The 6,806-nt window shown below is 45.4% G+C and overlaps 1 pseudogene; it reads left to right on the top strand.

Annotated features, from left to right (window-relative positions):
• Positions 1–6,806, top strand: part of LOC138666557 (zinc finger protein 850-like) — a 141,290-nt pseudogene that overhangs the window by 107,008 nt on the left and 27,476 nt on the right.

Here is a 6,806-nt window from a genome sequence, read left to right on the forward strand (position 1 = left end):
ACATCTTCCGAGAGTACCTGGATAGATTCCTGATTGTATATTTGGATGATATTTTGGTCTTTTCGGATGATTGGGAGTCTCATGTAAAGCAGGTCAGAATGGTTTTCCAGGTCCTTCGTGCGAATTCTTTGTTTGTGAAGGGGTCAAAGTGTCTCTTTGGAGTTCAGAAGGTTTCATTTTTGGGTTTCATTTTTTCCCCTTCTACTATTGAGATGGACCCTGTTAAAGTTCAGGCCATTTATGATTGGACTACATCTGTGAAGAGCCTGCAGAAGTTCCTGGGCTTTGCTAATTTTTATCGTCGCTTCATCGCTAATTTTTCTAGTGTTGCTAAACCGTTGACTGATTTGACCAAGAAAGGTGCTGATGTGGTCAATTAGTCTTCTGCGGCTGTGGAGGCTTTTCAGGAGTTGAAGCGTCGTTTTTCTTCTGCCCCTGTGTTGTGCCAGCCAGATGTTTCGCTTCCGTTTCAGGTCGAGGTTGATGCTTCTGAAATTGGAGCAGGGGCTGTTTTGATGAAGTTCTGATGGCTCGGTGATGAAACCATGTGCCTTCTTTTCTAGAAAGTTCTCGCCTGCTGAGCGCAATTATGATGTTGGCAATCGAGAGTTGTTGGCCATGAAGTGGGCATTCGAGGAGTGGCGACATTGGCTGGAAGGAGCCAAGCATCGCGTGGTCTTGACGGATCACAAGAATTTGACTTATCTCGAGTCTGCAAAACGGTTGAATCCTAGACAGGCTCGTTGGTCGCTGTTTTTCTCCCGTTTTGATTTTGTGGTTTCGTACCTTCCGGGCTCTAAGAATGTGAAGGCTGATGCCCTGTCAAGGAGTTTTGTGCCTGACTCTCCGGGTGTTCCTGAGCCGGCGGGTATTCTCAAAGAGGGGGTAATTTTGTCTGCCATCTCCCCTGATTTGCGGCGGGTGCTGCAGAAGTTTCAGGCTGATAGACCTGACCGTTGTCCAGCGGAGAAACTGTCCCTGATAGATGGACTAGTAGAGTTATCTCTGAGGTTCATTGTTCGGTGTTGGCTGGTCATCCTGGAATCTTTGGTACCAGAGATTTGGTGGCTAGATCCTTTTGGTGGCCTTCTTTGTCACGGGATGTGCGTTCTTTTGTGCAGTCCTGTGGGACTTGTGCTCGGGCTAAGCCCTGCTGTTCTCGTGCCAGTGGGTTGCTTTTGCCCTTGCCGGTCCCGAAGAGGCCCTGGACGCATATTTCTATGGATTTTATTTCAGATCTCCCTGTTTCTCAAAGGATGTCGGTCATTTGGTTGGTTTGTGATCGCTTCTCTAAGATGGTCCATTTGGTACCCTTGTCTAAATTGCCTTCCTCCTCTGAGTTGGTGCCATTGTTTTTCCAGCATGTGGTTCGTTTGCATGGCATTCCGGAGAACATCGTCTCGGACAGAGGTTCCCAGTTTGTTTCGAGGTTTTGGCGGTCCTTTTTGTGCTAGGATGGGCATTGATTTGTCTTTTTCTTCGGCTTTCCATCCTCAGACAAATGGCCAAACCGAACGAACTAATCAGACTTTGGAAACATATCTGAGATGCTTTGTTTCTGCTGATCAGGATGATTGGGTGTCCTTTTTGCCTTTGGCTGAGTTCGCCCTTAATAATCGGGCCAGCTTGGCTACTTTGGTTTCGCCTGTTTTCTGTAATTCTGGTTTCCATCCTCGTTTCTCTTCAGGGCAGGTGGAGCCTTCGGATTGTCCTGGTGTGGATACTGTGGTGGACAGGTTGCAGCAGATTTGGACTCAGGTGGTGGACAATTTGACATTGTCCCAGGAGAAGGCTCAACGTTTCGCTAACCGCCGGCGCTGTGCTGGTCCCCGGCTTCGTGTTGGGGATTTGGTTTGGTTGTCGTCTCGTTATGTTCCTATGAAGGTTTCCTCTCCTAAGTTTAAGCCTCGTTTCATTGGTCCATATAAGATTTCTGAAGTTCTCAATCCTGTGTCATTTCGTTTGGCCCTTCCAGCTTCTTTTGCCATCCATAATGTGTTCCATACGTCGTTATTGCGGAGATACGTGGCACCTATGGTTCCCTCCGTTGATCCTCCTGCCCCGGTGTTGGTCGGGCGGGAGTTGGAATATGTGGTGGAGAAGATTTTGGATTCTCGTATTTCGAGACGGAAACTCCAGTACCTGGTCAAGTGGAAGGGTTATGGTCAGGAAGATAATTCCTGGGTTTTTGCCTCTGATGTTCATGCTGCCGATCTGGTTCGTGCCTTTCATTTGGCTCATCGTGGTCGGCCTGGGGGCTCTGGTGAGGGTTCGGTGACCCCTCCTCAAGGGGGGGTACTGTTGTGAATTCTGTTATCGAGCTCCCTCCTGTGGTCATGAATGGTATTTCGGCGAGTTTTGTTCATGGACTCCCTCTGGTGGCTGTGAGTGGAGCTGCTGCTTCTGAGGTTCCTTCCACAGGTGACTTAAGTTGTTCTTTAGCTGCTGCTCTATTTAACTCCACTTAGATCGTTACTCCATGCCAGCTGTCAATGTTCTAGTACTGGTTTAGTTCGCTCCTGGATCTTTCTGGTGACCTGTCTACTCCAGCAGAAGCTAAGTTCCTGCTAGTTATTTATTTGTTTACTATTTGTCCTGTCCAGCTTGCTATTATGAATTAGTCTTGCTAGCTGGAAGCTCTGGGATGCAGAGTGGCACCTCTGCACCGTGAGTCGGTGCGGAGGTCTTTTTTGCACACACTGCGTGGTTTTTGTAGTTTTTTGTGCTGACCGCAAAGATTCCTTTCCTTTCCTCTGTCTGTTTAGTAAGTCGGGCCTCTCTTTGCTGAAATCTATTTCATCTCTGTGTTTGTGACTTTTATCTTAACTCACAGTCAATATATGTGGGGGGCTGCCTTTTCCTTTGGGGAATTTCTCTGAGGCAAGGTAGGCTTTATTTTTCTACCTTTAGGGCTAGTTAGCTCTGAGGCTGTGACGAGTTGCATAGGGAGCGTTAGGAGCAATCAACGGCTATTTCTAGTGTGTGTGATAGGTTTAGGGGTTGCGGTCAGCAGAGTTCCCACTTCCCAGAGCTTGTCCTGTATTGTTTTAACTATCAGGTCGTTCCTGGTGCTCCTAACCACTAGGTCCATAACAGTCCTAACCACCAGGTCTATAACAGGGTTGGGGCTAAAGTTAGGGTTTGGATTGTGGCTAAAGTTAGGGTTGTGGCTAAAGTTAAGGTTAGGGTTAGGGCTAAAGTTGGGGTTAGGGTTGGGGCTAAAGTTAGGGTTAGGTTTGGGGCTAAAGTTAGGGTTTGGATTACATTTACGGTAGTATTAGGGTTAAGGGTGTGGTTAGGGTTATGGTTGGGATTAGGGTTAGGGGAGTGTTTGGGTCAGGGTTTCAGTTAGAATTGGGAGTTTTCACTGTTTAGGCACATCAGGGGCTCTGCAAATGCAACATGACGCCTGAAGACCAATCCATCTAAGTCTGCATTCCAAATGGCGCTCCTTCCCTTCCGAGCTCTGCCATGCGCCTAAACAGTGGTTTACCCTCACATATGGGGTATCAGCATTCTCAAGACAAATTTTACAACAACTTTTGCGGTCCAATTTCTCCTGTTACTTTTGGTAAAATAAAACAAATTGGAGCTGAAGTAAATTTTTGTGAAAAATAGTTAACACCTGAAGGCTTAATAAACTTCTTGAATGTGGTTTTGAGAACCTTGAGGGGTGTAGTTTTTAGAATGTCACACTTCATTATTTTCTATCATATAGACCCCTCAAAGTGACTTCAAATTTGATGTGGTCCCTAAAAAAAAAATGGTGTTGTAAAAATGAGAAATTGTTGGTCAACTTTTAACCCTTATAACTCCCTAACAAAAATGAAATTTGGTTCCAAAATTGTGCTGATGTAAAGTAGACATGTGGGAAATGTTACTTAGTAAGTATTTTGTGTGACATATCTCTGTGATTTAAGGGCATAAAAATTCAAAGTTGGAAAATTGCGAACATTTTTTGGGGGGCTCCAAGCAGGATCTCTCCTCGAGGGGTAAGTATAATTCTGAGAAAGGTCAGGAATAAGCCCAGAACTACACTGGAGGACCTGGTCAATAAATTGAAGAGAGCTGGGACCAAAGTCTCAGACATTACTGTTAGTAACACACTATGCCGTCATTGATTAAAATCCTGCAGGAAACATAAGGTCCCCCTTCTTACGCCAGCACAGGTCCAGACCCATTTGAAGTTCACCAATTACAATCTGGATGATACAGAGGAGGCATGGGAGGAGGACATGTGGTCAAATAAGACCAAAATAAAACTTTTGGGTATCAACTCCACTCTCTATGTTTGGTGGAAGAAGAAGGATGAGTACAACCTCAAGACTACCATCCCAACCGTGAAGCATGGTGGGGGAAACATCATATTTTGGGGGTGCTTTTCTGCAAAGGGGACAGGATGACTGCACCATATTGAAGGTAGGATAGATGGGGTCATGTATGGGTAGGTTTTGGCCAACAACCTCCTTCCCTCAGTAAGAGCATTGAAGATGGGTCGTGGCTGGGTCTTCCAGGATGACAATGAACCAAAACATCCACCCTGGACAATGAAGGAATGGCTCATATGAAACATTTCAAGATCCTGAAGTGGCCTAGCCAGTCTCCTGATCTGAACCCAATAGAAAATATTTGGAGGTAGCTGAAATTCAATGTTGTCTAGCAACTGCCCTTAAACCAGAAAGATCTGGAGAAGATCTTTTTAGAGGAATGAGCCAAAATCCCTGCTGCATTCTGTGCAAACTTGGTAAAGAACTATGGGAAACGTCTGACCTCCGTAATTGCAAACAAAGTTTTCTGTATCAAATATTAAGTTCTTTTTTCTATGTTATCAAATACTTATTCCACACAATAAAAAGCAAAATAATTATGTAAAAATCATAATGTGAGTTTCTGGATTTTTTTTTAAAGATTCTGTCTCTTACAGTTGATGTGTGCCTACTATAAAAATTACAGACCTCTCCATTCTGTGTAGGTGGGAAAACTTGCAAAATCGGCAGTGTATCAAATTCTTATTTTCCCCACTGTATGTGTGTGTATATAGATATATATATACTGCTCAAAAAATAAAGGGAACACTTAAACAACAGAATATAACTCCAAGTAAATGAAACTTCTGTGAAATCAAACTGTCACATGCTGCTGTGCAAATGGAATAGACAACAGATGGAAATTATTGGCAATTATCAAGACACCCTCAATAAAGGAGTGGTTGTGCAGGTGGGGACCACAGACCACATCTCGGTACTAATGCTTTCTGGCTGATTTTTTGGTCACTTTTGAATGTTGGTTGTGCTTTCACACTCGTGGTAGCATGAGACGGACTCTACAACCCACACAAGTGGCTCAGGTAGTGCAGCTCATCCAGGATGGCACATCAATGCGACCTGTGGCAAAAAGGTTTGCTATGTCTGTCAGCGTAGTGTCCAGAGGCTGGAGGCGCTACCAGGAGACAAGCTAGTACATCAGGAGATGTGGAGGGGGCTGTAGGAGGGCAACAACCCAGCAGCAGGACCGCTACCTCCACCTTTGTGGAAGGAGGAACAGGAGGAGCACTACCAGAGCCCTGCAAAATGACCTCCAACAGGCCACAAATGTGCATGTGTCTGCACAAATGGTTAGAAACCAACTCCATGAGGATGGTCTGAGTGCCCGACGTCCACAGATGGGGGTTGTTTTCACAGCCCAACACTGCAGGGCGCTTGGCATTTGCCACAGAACACCAGGATTGACAAATTCGCCACTGGAGCCATGTGCTCTTTACAGATGAAAGCAAGTTCACACTGAGCACGTGACAGACATGACAGTCTGGAGATACTGAGGAGAGCGATCTGCTGCCTGCAACATCCTTCAGCATGACTGGTTTGGCAGTGGGTCAGTAATAGTGTGGGGTGGCATTTCTTTGGAGGGCCACACAGCCCTCCATGTGCTCACCAGATGTAGCCTGACTGCCATTATGCACCGAGATGAGATCCTCAGACCCCTTGTAAGACCATATTCTGGTGTGGTTGGCCCTGGGTTCTTCCTAATGCGGGACAATGCCAGACCTCATGTAGCTGGAGTGTGTCAGCAGTTCCTGCAAGATGAAGGCATTGAAGCTATGGACTAGCCCGCCCATTCCCCAGACCTGAATCCGATTGAGCACATCTGGGATATCATGTCTCGTTCCATCCACCAATGTCACGTTGCACCACAGACTGTCCAGGAGTTGGCGAATGCATTAGTCCAGGTCTGGGAGGAGATCCCTCAAGAGACAATCCGCCGCCTCATCAGGAGCATGCCCAAGCGTTGTACAGTAGGGAGGACATACTGGCACGTGGAGGCCACACACAATACTGAGCATCTTTTCCTTGTCAGGAGGCATTTCCACTGAAGTTGGATCAGCCGGTAATTTGATTTTCCACTTTGATTTTGAGTATCATTCCAAATCCAGACCTCCATGAGATATTCATTTTGATTTACATTGATAATTGTTGTTGTTCTGAACACATTTCACTATGCAATCAATACATATTTGCAACTGGAATATTTCATTCAGAGATATCTAGGATGTGATATTTTAGTGTCCCCTTTATTTTTTTGAGCAGTGAACAATACTGCTGAGAAAAATAAAGAGAACATTTCAACAATACAATGTAACTCCCAGTCAATCACAGTTCTGTGAAATCAACCTGTCCAGTTTTGAAGTAACATTGATTGTTAATCAATTTCTCCTGCGGTTGTGCAAATGGAACAGGCAACAGGTAGAAATGATAGGCAATTAGCAAGACAACCTCTATAAAGGAGTGGTTCTGCAGGTGGTGACCACA

Source organism: Ranitomeya imitator, chromosome 2 (genome assembly GCF_032444005.1).
Source record: "Ranitomeya imitator isolate aRanImi1 chromosome 2, aRanImi1.pri, whole genome shotgun sequence".
NCBI classification, from domain to species: Eukaryota; Metazoa; Chordata; class Amphibia; order Anura; family Dendrobatidae; genus Ranitomeya; species Ranitomeya imitator.